This window comes from Homarus americanus, unplaced genomic scaffold (genome assembly GCF_018991925.1).
Source record: "Homarus americanus isolate GMGI-L3 unplaced genomic scaffold, GMGI_Hamer_2.0 scaffold6819, whole genome shotgun sequence".
NCBI lineage: Eukaryota > Metazoa > Arthropoda > Malacostraca > Decapoda > Nephropidae > Homarus > Homarus americanus.
Genome location: NW_024722870.1, coordinates 5,717 through 17,971, shown reverse-complemented (window position 1 = coordinate 17,971; position 12,255 = coordinate 5,717). Strand labels below are relative to the sequence as shown.

Genomic DNA, 12,255 nt, shown 5'->3' with positions numbered 1-12,255 from the left:
GAACGATGATTTCATTTATATATATATATATATATGTACATATATATATATATATATATATATATATATATATATATATATATATTTATATATATAATAGCATGTAATGTGTCGGAGCTAGATATTAAGGCATTTATTCATAAAATATATAATTTCTTCCATTATGTCACCATATTTTGTGAGTGCACTATATACATTAGCTAACGAATATGATTTTTGGAATAAGAAAGAAGTTAATGTGAATAAAGAAAATAAAGTTCCAGAAAAAATATGTCTTCCGTAGAGCAAAACTTTTTCATCTCAATCATGTATACTATAAAATCATCCGTTTGGTCCATAATGGCTTGTTTTTTCTGCTGTATCAGTACTTCCACATGGAATGGGAAGTTGACTGCATCACAACCAACGTCCACTGCATCAAGGAATTACTCCGGCCAGAGGTGGACTCCAGTTTTATGACAAGTTGTTGGCCAATCTTTATGTACAATTGTTTTGATGTGTCCTTTTAATAAGTAGTACATCATATAATTGTCTTTTAATTGGTGGTGGTAGAATTGACCTTGATACACCAACAGTGTGTGGTGGTGTTAAATGCACCAACGTTGTGTAGTGATGGTGTTGTGATACATATGCGGTGTGTTATTCGTGGTAGCGATACACCGAAACAGTGTGGTGATGAATTGTTGATACACACCATGCGGTGTGTGGTGATGGTCATTGTGATACATCATGCAGTGTGTGGCGATGGTTGTGATACATAAACCCAGTGTGGTGAGTGGTGTTTGTGATACACATACGTGTGTGGTGATGGTGTGTGATACACCATGCAGTGTGTGGTGATGGTGTTATGTGATACACCAAACGGTGTGTGTTGATGGTGTTGTGTGATACACCAAACTTGGCTGGTGTGGTGATGGTGTTGTGACCGCAAACGGTGTGTGGTGATGGTGTTGTGATACACCATGCGGTGTGTGGTGATGGTGTTGTGTGATGCACAAACGGTGTGTGGTAGTGGTGTTGTATTTTTAAACAGTGTGGTGGTGGTGTTGTAATACACCCATGCAGTGTGTGATGGTGTGATACACCAAACGGGGTGTGTGGTGATGGTGTTTGTGATACACCAAGCAGTGTGGTGATGGTGTTGTGATACACCATGCAGTGTGTGGTGATGGTGTTGTGATACCATGCGGTGTGTGGTGATGGTGTTGTGATACACCAAGCACTGTGGTGGTGGTGTTGTGATACACACAAAACAGTGCGGTGGTGGTGTTGTGATACATCATGCAGTGTGTGGTGGTGGTGTTGTGACATCATGCGGTGTGTGGTGATGGTGTTATGATACACCAAACAGTGTGGTGGTGGTGTTGTGATACAAACAGTGTGTGGTGGTGGTGTGATACACCAAGCAGTGTAGTGGGCGTGTTGTGATACACCAAACAGTGTGGTGGTGTTGTGATACACACAGAAACAGCAGTGTGTGGTGGTGTGATACACCAGTGTGTGGTGGTGGTGTTGTGGTACACCAAACAGTGTGTGGTGGTGGTGTGATACACCAGTGTGGTAGTGGTGAGCAGTGATTTTGATACACCAAACAGTGTGTGGTGGTGTTGTGGTACCAAAACGGTGTGGTGGTGGTGGTGGTGTTGTGATACCCAAACCTTGGTGTGTGGTGGTGGTGGTGGTGTTGTGATACACCAAACGGTGTGTGGTGGTGTTGTGGTACACCAAACGGTGTGTGGTGGTTGGTGGTGTGATACACCAAACAGTGTGTGGTGGTGGTGTTGTGATACACCAAACAGTGTGTGTGGTAGTGTTGTTGTGATACAAACAGTGTGTAGTGGTGGTGGTGGTGTTATGTTCACACCAAACTGTGTCAGTGGTGTTGTGAGTACACCAACAGTGTGTGGTGGTGGTGGTGTGATACACCAAGCAGTGTGTGTGTGAGTGGTGGTGTTGTGGTACACCAAACGGTGTGTGGTGGTGGTGTGATACACACCAAACAGTGTGTGGTGGTGTTGTTGGCATTGCACAAACAGTGTGTGGTGATGGTGTTGTGTGATACACCAAACGGTGTGTGGTGATGGTGTTGTGATACACCAAACAGTGTGGTGGTGGTGTTGTAATACACCATGCAGTGTGTGGTGATGGTGTTGTGATACACCAAACGGTGTGTGGTGATGGTGTTGTGATACACCAAACAGTGTGGTGATGGTGTTGTGATACACCATGCAGTGTGTGGTGATGGTGTTGTGATACACCATGCAGTGTGTGGTGGTGGTGGTGTGATACACCAAACAGTGTGGTGGTGGTGGTGTTGTGATACACCAAACAGTGTGTGGTGGTGGTGTTGTTGTTGTTGTGATACACCAAACAGTGTGTGGTGGTGGTGTTGTTGTTGTGATCCACCAAACTTTGTGTGGTGGTGGTGGTGTGATACACCAAACAGTGTGTGGTGGTGGTGTTGTTGTGATACACCAAACATTGTGTGGTGGTGGTGTTGTTGTGATACACCAAACATTGTGTGGTGGTGGTGTCGTACACCAGGCATGGGCAACCTGCGGCCCGTGGGCCTCATGGGGCCCGCGAATTGATTAAGAAATTCTATTTAATGTGGCCCGGGGTTCAGATATTTACAGCCAGTTTATGGTCAGTAGAGCAATATTTATTAAAATATTAATCTTCACACACAATTCATTACCGTTTTATTAACAATATAAACTATTTAACTTGAGTGAGTTTACGGGGCAAGTTCGGCGTGATCTGTTTGATGGATGAACTGCTATGTGGCAGTAATTAACTATGGTTAGGTAAGTCCAAGTGGGGGTCACGGGCGGTGGTCACGGGCGGTGGTCACACCTGGTCAAAAGTAAAGGTTAAAAATGTTTTGAAAGCATTTGAGGTAGATGTTGGATAAATGATTAGTGGGCCTCATATTTTTGAACAGACTTAACATGACTAGTTACGTCGCCCTTTCGTAAGCTCCTCTTTTTGGTTGCGGTGGTGGTGTGTGGATTAGTGGATGTCATGTTTTTGACCTGACCTCATGTTTTGTAAGGTCACCCTGTGTACATAAGCCTTTCTCAGTCCTTGTAATTCACTTTTATCCTCTTCGCCACTGATCGGCTTGTTAGCCGCTTGGGCGATCGGTCACGTCTCTTTTCATTTATCTTCTTCACCAAAAGATCGGCTCGCTAGCCGCCCGGGCGATCGGTCACGTCTCTGTCACGCACTGTTGGCAAATACTGGGCGTGCACCGACTCGTGTAACTGAACCCGCTCCAGTGTTGGTCAAGTCTTCTCTTGAAAGAGCTCACACTCGGTGCCGTCACAACACTCTCTGGTAGATTGTTCCAAGAGTTTACAACCCTCACTCCGAAAAAGTTTGCCCTCACGGTTTTCTGGACTTGCGGCTTCTTCAATCTTGAGCTGTGACCCCTTGTGGGGCGAGCATCCGCCAGCTCCAAGTAAGGACACTCAACTGAGTAGTATCCCCCGAGATGCTTATATACCTTGCCCGTCTGTAGTATAAGCTAGGCAAGTTCAGGCGCTCCAATCTCTCAGGGTAGCTGGGGTGCCGAAGTGCAGGCACCAGTCTGGTGGCCCTCCTTTGAACATTTTCAACTAACTGACAGTCCCTAGCATATCTCGGGGACCAGATGGGGAAGCACTTCACTCCTGAAGATCGTTACGAAGGACGGACCGTCGAGATATCTGAATGACCTTCTTACAAGACCCAATAATTTATTTGCCTGATTTACCTTCTTCTCACAATGGCCCGAGAACTTCAGCTCATTGTCAACAAACACACCTAGGTCCTTCTCACACACAGTCTCACCTAGTTCTTCATCCCGTTGGGACAAATGATACGCCTCCTTAGCATTGGTACGCCCCAGGTGCTTCCACTTACACTTCGTGACATTGAATCTCAGTAGCCATTTCTTCGACCATTCCTGGAGCCCACAGAGGTCCTTTTGCAGCTCTTCACAGTCCGCTTGGTTCTTAAATTCCCGAAATAACTTGGCGTCATCGGCAAACATTTGTATGGAGGAGTGTACAACGTCAGGCATGTCATTTATGAAACAAACAAACAACAGTGGGCCCAATACAATGCCCTGTGGTACCCCACTTGTGACAGGTGCAGATGACGATTTCGTGCCATTAATCACCACACACTGCTTGCGGTCATGTAGAAAGTCTTCTATCCATGCTAGGACATTTCCCCGAATTCCGTACCCTTCCAGTTTGATTTTCAGCCTTTCGTGAGGTACACTGTCGAAAGCCTTGGCAAAATCTAGGTAAATATTGTCGATATTACCACTTCGTTCAGTTTCCTCTGAAGATCTCTAGAATAAAAACGAAAGTTAAGGTGCCCCATTGCTTCCCCTTTTCCTGCGTGATTTTATCAAGATTTATCTTATCCACGTTTCCATTGTGGATCTGTCTCTCTTGTCGGGAATCGAACCCTGGACCTATGTGTGTGAGCAGGGATCGCTACCACCAAGCCACAAGGACAACAAAACATATTTTAGGCTTTGTTATATTCCACACAAAGCCTATTTCATCGTGCTTCTTAAGCGCCGTGAACCTCCAATGGGGATTGCCCGAGCCAACTATGTGGTCGGAGTAGCATCTTACCAATTCTAGCTAGGAAACACTTCTCTAAGAATCAGTGGAGTGGATTTTGTAAGTATGCGAAGAATTTTGAGCCTGAAGGTAAGCACTTAGTTATCACTGCCAAAGCCTTTCAATTTTTTTTTTCACATCATACTCGCCACTTATCAGCTTACTCGCCGTTTGGGCGGTCTATCCAGTGTTAATAGAGGTGGAGACCGAGAAACATGTGGCGTTTAGTGGGAACACACAGGATAACACCCTTCTCACGTGTGTCCGGGCCGAGGGTCGAACCCTTGACATAATGGTGTGAGTAATGCGCATTACTTATGATATTTCTTACGGCAGTAAAGATACAATATTCTAATACTGCCACTTGATGCTGGGAGTTATATCACGGAGAGAACTATTTCATGCAGATAAAATGTATGCTCCAAACTTGTGCATGCGCAGAAGTGCCTTCGGGGAACTATATGGAGCAGGGGGGGGGGATATCCCATGACACCGGGATTTGAACTCAGTTAGCTCCTCTCTCTTTGTACAGGCAAATGGTTGACTGCTTGTGACTTTAACTCCGATCCGTGTAACAACGACGGCTACATAGGAAGCAGCTGTACGTGTGTGTGTCGCCCGGGCACAACTGGCAACTATTGTGAGACCATCATTGGCGGGTACTACGGTAAGCTAGTAATCAGTAGCCAGTCGAATATTTTCGTTGTGGTCTCATTTAAGCTTTTATCATTATTGTACTCGACAGTTAGGCAGTCATAGAACACACATACAGTACAAATCATCAACCTAACCCAGAGATGGTGGCTTTAGCTACAATATATTTAAAGATAGGTATGTGTCTAACTACAGCATGTTTTGCCTTGCAGATGGACTCTTATCGCCCTGTACAGAAGTGGTGACTCAACCGGGCATCATCACCTCACCTAACTTCCCTGACCCGTACCCAAAGAGTAAGACACAATAAATCGCTGTGAAAAATAGAAACACAGGATTTCCACAATGTCCTGTTCTGCTTTATCTGTTATATACTGTGAGGTGTAACAGAAAATTATAGACACCCTGTGTAAAATAGTTTAAAATATACAAATGTTTATAAATACTTAGGTCTATAAAGTCACACTCACACGCATGTATACTTATTAACATACATCTGTACGGACACACATTAACACATGAATAAACAAACAGTTGAAATAATAAACAGAGGACATAAACATATGACAGAGTATGGCACAAGTCTTTGCTTTCTAAATTTTTCCTCTTATGGTCCCCCCCCCCCCACCACTTTTTTCTCTAATTCATAGCTTCCTTGAGAACCAATCCATGACAGTTGTTGTCGAGGGATAAATCTCTCGATCTTTCTCTCCCAATAGTGGTGTCCCGCAGGGTTCTGTTTTCTGGAACTCTCTTCCATCTTTTTATCAATGATTTACTTCACACTACGACTAATGCTTTACTCTTCTTCATATTTTCCACTTCCCCTAATTATCAGACTAGATCTGTTTCTAGAGATGATATCATAACATACATCAATAGTAATAAAACTTAGTATTTATCAATTACACTTTTCAATTTAGATGATCTCCCACCAATTACATCACAGGACGCAATCATTCTGCCAAATTCTACAATAGATATGCTAGGCCTCACCATTTCCTGTAATGTCATGGAAGCCACACATCCTCAACATTGCTAAAGCTGCCTCCCGAAAGCTGGGAATGCTGTAAAAATGCCGTAGTTACTTCACACCTGAGCAGTTGCTTAAAGTATACAAGGGATTCATTCGTCCTAACTTGGAGTGCTGCTCTCATATCTGGGGTGGCTCTCCCCCTTTAGTTGATAATCTTTCTTTCCTTTCACTTCACCGCAATGTTGCTTCACTCTCTCTCTTTTACAGGTACTTCAATGGGCAATGTTCGGTGGATTTGGCATCCTGTGTACCGCCGGTAAGGCCGTGGGATCTAAACACTCTTCTTGCCCGCGGTGCCCACCATTTCTCTGTGGATGTCGGTCACACTAGAATAACCCGTTATAGTACACCCTTCTTTCCTCACACAGCCAAGCTGGAAACATACTCAGACAATCTGTCTCACTTCAAAAATCTGGTTTTCCGGCTTCTTCGTGGTGTAGATTAACATATTTTTTTCTTTTCTATTTTTACTCTTATTTTTTCACCTCCTAGGCCCCGTTGTGGGTCGATGACCTGTGCCCGGGTGGGCTATTCCCCGTAAAAAAAAATATATCTATCTATCTAATCACTGATCAACTCGTCTCCACAGATGAAAAATGCACTAAAATAATCCGGGCGCCAGATTGTTACCTTCCCATGCTGAAGTTCAATTTCTTCCACCTGTATCCCATGACCTACAGCTGTAATCAAGCCTGCTGCTATGTAGATATTCTCGAGATAAGGGTTAATGGTCAGGAGTACGGCGACGTGTAAGTATTGTGTGTGGTGATAGTGGTGTGAGGGGTGTGGTGGTAGGGGTGTGAGTGTTGAGGGGGAGATGAGGACTGTGGTGGCTGGTGGTTGCTGAGGGGGAGATGAGTGTGGTGGTAGTCTGGTTGCTGAGGTGGAGATGAGGGTGGTGTAGTAAGGGAGCAGTGTTCTGAAATACAGAAGCATTGAGAAAGTTATCACAATAATAGTCGTATTTATATTATCGAGTTTGAATGCGAGAGACAGTAGCTTAATAGTGCAGTGAGAGACAGGATAGGCCAAAGGTAAGGAGACGCCTGCTCGGGTCCAGGTGATCTCGATGGGCAAGTTAATTTGTAGGTCACGTTCGGATATCGTTTGATACAAAGGAAAGTGTGACACTTGCCTGAGGTCATGAGAGTTTGGGTCCTAGATGCGTCCAGTGGTTGAGGTACAGATATATACCCATTGTGTGATTGACTATTTTCTGATTTTGCAACAAACTAAAGTCGTCTATATTCCGTTTTTTTTACCCTGCAGATCCAGGGATGTAAACTTCTTTGTACAGATTTCGTTAAGATTATTTTCTTTAGTCTTAACAGTTTTCTCTCATCAACGAGGGCCAATTTGGTTTTAATGCCTTCTGGTTTTGTCACGTACCTGATCTCATTAACAGCTGTCCACTAACGTAGTATCATTTGATAGCGTATCATTGTAAACGTCAATTTTAATGTCTAGTAGAAATATTATTGTGGAAATAACCCAGTTTATCTTTGGGTTAGCACAGTTTATGACAATGGTCTTATCTCCCCGTGACAGGTACTGCGACAAGGATATCTCTCCAGGAGACACGTTCGTCTCTGTTACCAACGAGATAATACTTTATTTCCAGACAAAATCTAACTTGCTGAATGGCTGGTCAGCAACGGTTTCCTTTATCCCAATACCTGGCTGTTTGTAAGTAGAATTTTTCTTTATTTTATCAAGTAAAGCTTTAGGCAGGATATCGCATGTTTCCACCCATACATCTGTTTATATTTTTTTTTACGGATCTAAATAACAGTTAACTTAAAACAAGAAGATACACTGAATATTCACAGGCTTCATGTTTTCAGGTCAAATGTGATGGTATGAAGGGAATGGACATGGCACATCCCAAACCTTAATAATACTGTACATTGTATGGCAGGATAGTTTAGGTTTGTTATCACTACCAATATTATAGGTCGGGGGAGGGGGATATCAACTCCACGTTTTGCAGGAGAGTAATAATTAAATTAACAACTTTTTACGATCACTCGAGAAATGGGCTCCAACTTATATGATTTAATGATTAAACACCGTAACATAACATAACATAACCTAACCTAGCCTAGCCTAGCCTAGCCTAGCCTAACCAACCTAACCTAACCTAACCTAACCTTAACCCCAGGTAGCATTAAATGTTTAATCCTTCAGTGGTCCGTTTTTAGAAATGTTATTGCAGTTGTATTATTATTATTTAAATGTATCTTACATGTTCTCCGTCTTTAACAGGCCGAGTTACTGTACATCTTAAGACTCCTGAGGAAGACCAGCCACGGAGTAGAGACGTCATCCCTGATTTAACTTGCCAGGGGCATTAACAAAGTATACCTTGGTTATTTACAGAGCAAATGCATTTTTTTCATTTTTTTACTTTAATCCAATAAAATTAGTTTATTAATAGAGTATTGTTTATACTAGTTTAATTAAGTGAAGATTTCAGGCACTGACGCCGCCTTCAGTAACAAGAATTTCTTATTGTATAATAATTTTTATTAATGTTTCAATATATGATTATACAAATGTTCTTTAGACTCTTGCTTTTAAGTCTGCCAAGATTACTTTATCGTCTCTACTGATTCTTTATCATTAGCATATAGTACTATCATGTCTTACAGAACACAGTCGTCTGGTGAGGCAAATTTACCATCAGTAATTTTAAGGCGACTAACATTTGACTTTTACTGAACTGTATTTTCGTATATCCAACATAAAAGTAGTGACATGTGCGTATGATTACTTAACCACCATACGCTTTAGACTGAGACAGTACGGCTCAGTCCTACGGTATCTAATCGAATAAATTGGAATAGCAGAATTGTTTTCTTATAATCCAAAGTGTGAAGCATCAGGAAATAAGGTCATATATTTGCTAGTTATAAGAGGTACAAATTTTTTTTCTTGTTGTTTGATTTGCGTATATTACTAAACCTTACTCGCTTAAAGACCTGTCGTAGTTGAAGGTCGTAGTTAACATCTAAGAACAACATTTAAAAGACAGTAGCTCCTCCAAGAAAGTACAACACACAGATTATCGTAAATAAACAATTAGCAATAACGTATCTCCTTAGGAGGGTCAATCAGCTTGGTTTAATGTGTTATTGTGCACTAGTGTGGAATTCTTGGTAAATATAATAGTTATAACGACTTAAAAATTACCAGATATGATTCTATGGGTAAGTAGATAGGACACCACCATCGCCTGTGTGAAGTTCAGTACAAGCCAACAGAAATTTACCAGTGCGTCAGTATTTTTTTTTTTTGGCGGTAAAATAAGAACTTTAAACTCCCACACGATTTGTGACATCACGCAGCGCAGCTAAGATTGTGGCTGAAATTTTGGTGATCGTTTTCTTGTTCTCTTTATGATATCTACTATATGTTACCCCAAAGAAACATCTACTGAACGACAATTACAACACTAGAAATATGAATTACAAATACTTTGTGTTGTCCTCGGTAAATGTCTGTATGTATGTATTTATTTATTTTTACTCAATAAATTCATTGGCTGCTTTATGTTTGGTGTCATTGGCTCGATATATACAGTAATTATAATAATTTGTTCTTCGAAAGAATAATTTTATGTGACTTCGATTGTAATGTTCTTTATTTCAAACATGTTTCCACTCATATTTTGAAATTTAAAATTTTTAGAGTGTATTTTTTACATATATTAAATTCGGTATTAAAGTGAGTGGAAAACTAGGTATCCTTAACAGTTATATGAATTTATTTGCATATATCAATATTAATCAAAGATGATGCAAGAGCAGCGGGGCTTGTGCCGTCAACTTTAAAAAAAAAAAGATTAGTTAGGACTGAAAAATCATTAAACTGCTAATCACTCTGATTTATGGGTCTTCTTGATTTAGCTGTACACCCAAAGACGGACTCTAGTGCTTAACCATTTAGAATGAATATTTGTCACACGTGAATACATCAGCTTGAAAAACTTGAGTAATAGGAACCTTGATTTTATTGGTAACGTAAAATAAATGCATTGACAAATTGGTGAATACCTTCAGATTATGACGCTAGATAGTATTCATGGTTTGGTGAATCATGGATTACATGAAAAAAATCCAAAAGAAGCACCGTTTAAAATAAAATAAAAATATCGTGGTGCTTTTCGTCATCGATAAATCAAGAGAGTACATCTCGTTCCTAGATATAGTGAATACTCTAATGCAACGGTTCCCAAACACGGGGTCGAAATTGCAAGATGCATCATAAGAGGTCGCATAGAGCTCGTAGAGTCGCTGACCTTTGGAGCTTTTGGTTGCTGGAGTCCCTAGTCTTGCAATGGACTTTTTTTAGGTCCAGATGCTATCTCGTTAAGTCGAGACCATAAGTTGGCCGGGATTAACGCAGTTACTTTCTTGTTGTGGTCAGTCTAGGTCAGGCTTGCCTTGATGAAAGTTTTGCAACAGAAGTTCCACACTCCTACCTTTGATCTGTTCCCAGCCCCTTCACTCTACTTCACGGATGAAATCAGAAAATGGCAGCAAATTTTAATGACAGATTCTTTGAATTAAATATTTGTCTTTTGATTTGTTCAGTTCCGTTCAAGACACATGAAAACAGTGCGGTTATTTTACTCTCGAAATGGCAGAATTACAGGTTGACAACGAGGCATGGATGAATTTTTGTGGATGGTTTGGATTACTGAAAAATCGAGCTATCTAGGTACTGGTACAATGTTAATTGTATCTGTGAGGCTGTTTTTCGTCAATGATGCTTATGAAAAAAAAATATACGACAATAGTATTCAGTACTGTAGCAAACGTCAACTTAGAAAATTGTATATGTTGTTTAACCCTTACATAATCTCTATGTACTGTATATATATATATATATATATATATATATATATATATATATATATATATATATACCCAGAACACACACACACACATATATATATATATATATATATATATATATATATATATATATATATATATATATATATATATATATATACATACACACACACACATATATATATATATATATATATATATATATATATATATATATATATATATATATATATATATATATATATATGTAATCATCTAACCTATGCGTTCCTGGTAACGAGCCCGACCACCATGAATAGAAGGTAGGCGAGCAGCTGAATACATTCCACTTTGACGACCGTCTGTTTTATGCGGTTTAACGTAATGTAACGTCATGTACTGTAAAATATTGTAACGTACCTAATATAATAATTTAACAAATATGATAAAACTCACAAAAACAAGTGATCGTTCAAGTAGGATGACACCAAGCAGATTGCCTACCTGCCACATAAACAAATCAATTGCCTCAGCTGATGAGGTTGATGATGCAGAAATAGTAAATGATAATTACCATTCATTATAGTTATTGCGTAGTGAAGGCAATTATTTTGATGTAGTTACTTCAATTGTGTCTTGCGTCATTTACATACGATTGCAGGGTTTCAATTGTTTGTTACTTTGACAACACAACATATCATAACGTTTCTCACAACATATTTTTTTCATTTTTGTATTTCTTTATGGTTCTTTATTATTATTATTATTATCATTATTACAGTGTTATTATTATTATTATCAGTATTATTTTGTGTAATTTTTATATTATTTATTATTATTATTATTATTATTATTATTATTATTATTATTATTATTATTATTATTTAATTTCGCCCCCAGGCCCTGATGTGGGTCACTGACCTATGCCCGGGTGGCTAATTCCCGTAAAAACAAAACAAACAAAAACAACATGTTAAGCACCTACGTAAAGGCCTAGATTCTTACACAAATTTCATTAACTCATATTAAAGTGATGGGCAGCTGCTCATGAAAGAAAGGGAATGGGGGCAAAGAAGGTCTACAAGTAATGTAAAGCGCAAGGGCT

General features: G+C 40.0%; 1 long non-coding RNA gene across 1 annotated transcript; it reads left to right on the top strand.

Moving 5' to 3' along the window:
* The first annotated feature begins 5,129 nt into the window (after nt 1-5,129).
* On the top strand, nt 5,130-9,163 carry LOC121863171. The gene is made up of 5 exons (XR_006088351.1): nt 5,130-5,289; nt 5,489-5,572; nt 6,902-7,061; nt 7,861-7,998; nt 8,578-9,163. It is a non-coding gene; the product is annotated as an uncharacterized LOC121863171 (long non-coding RNA).
* Nucleotides 9,164-12,255: the final 3,092 nt, after the last annotated feature.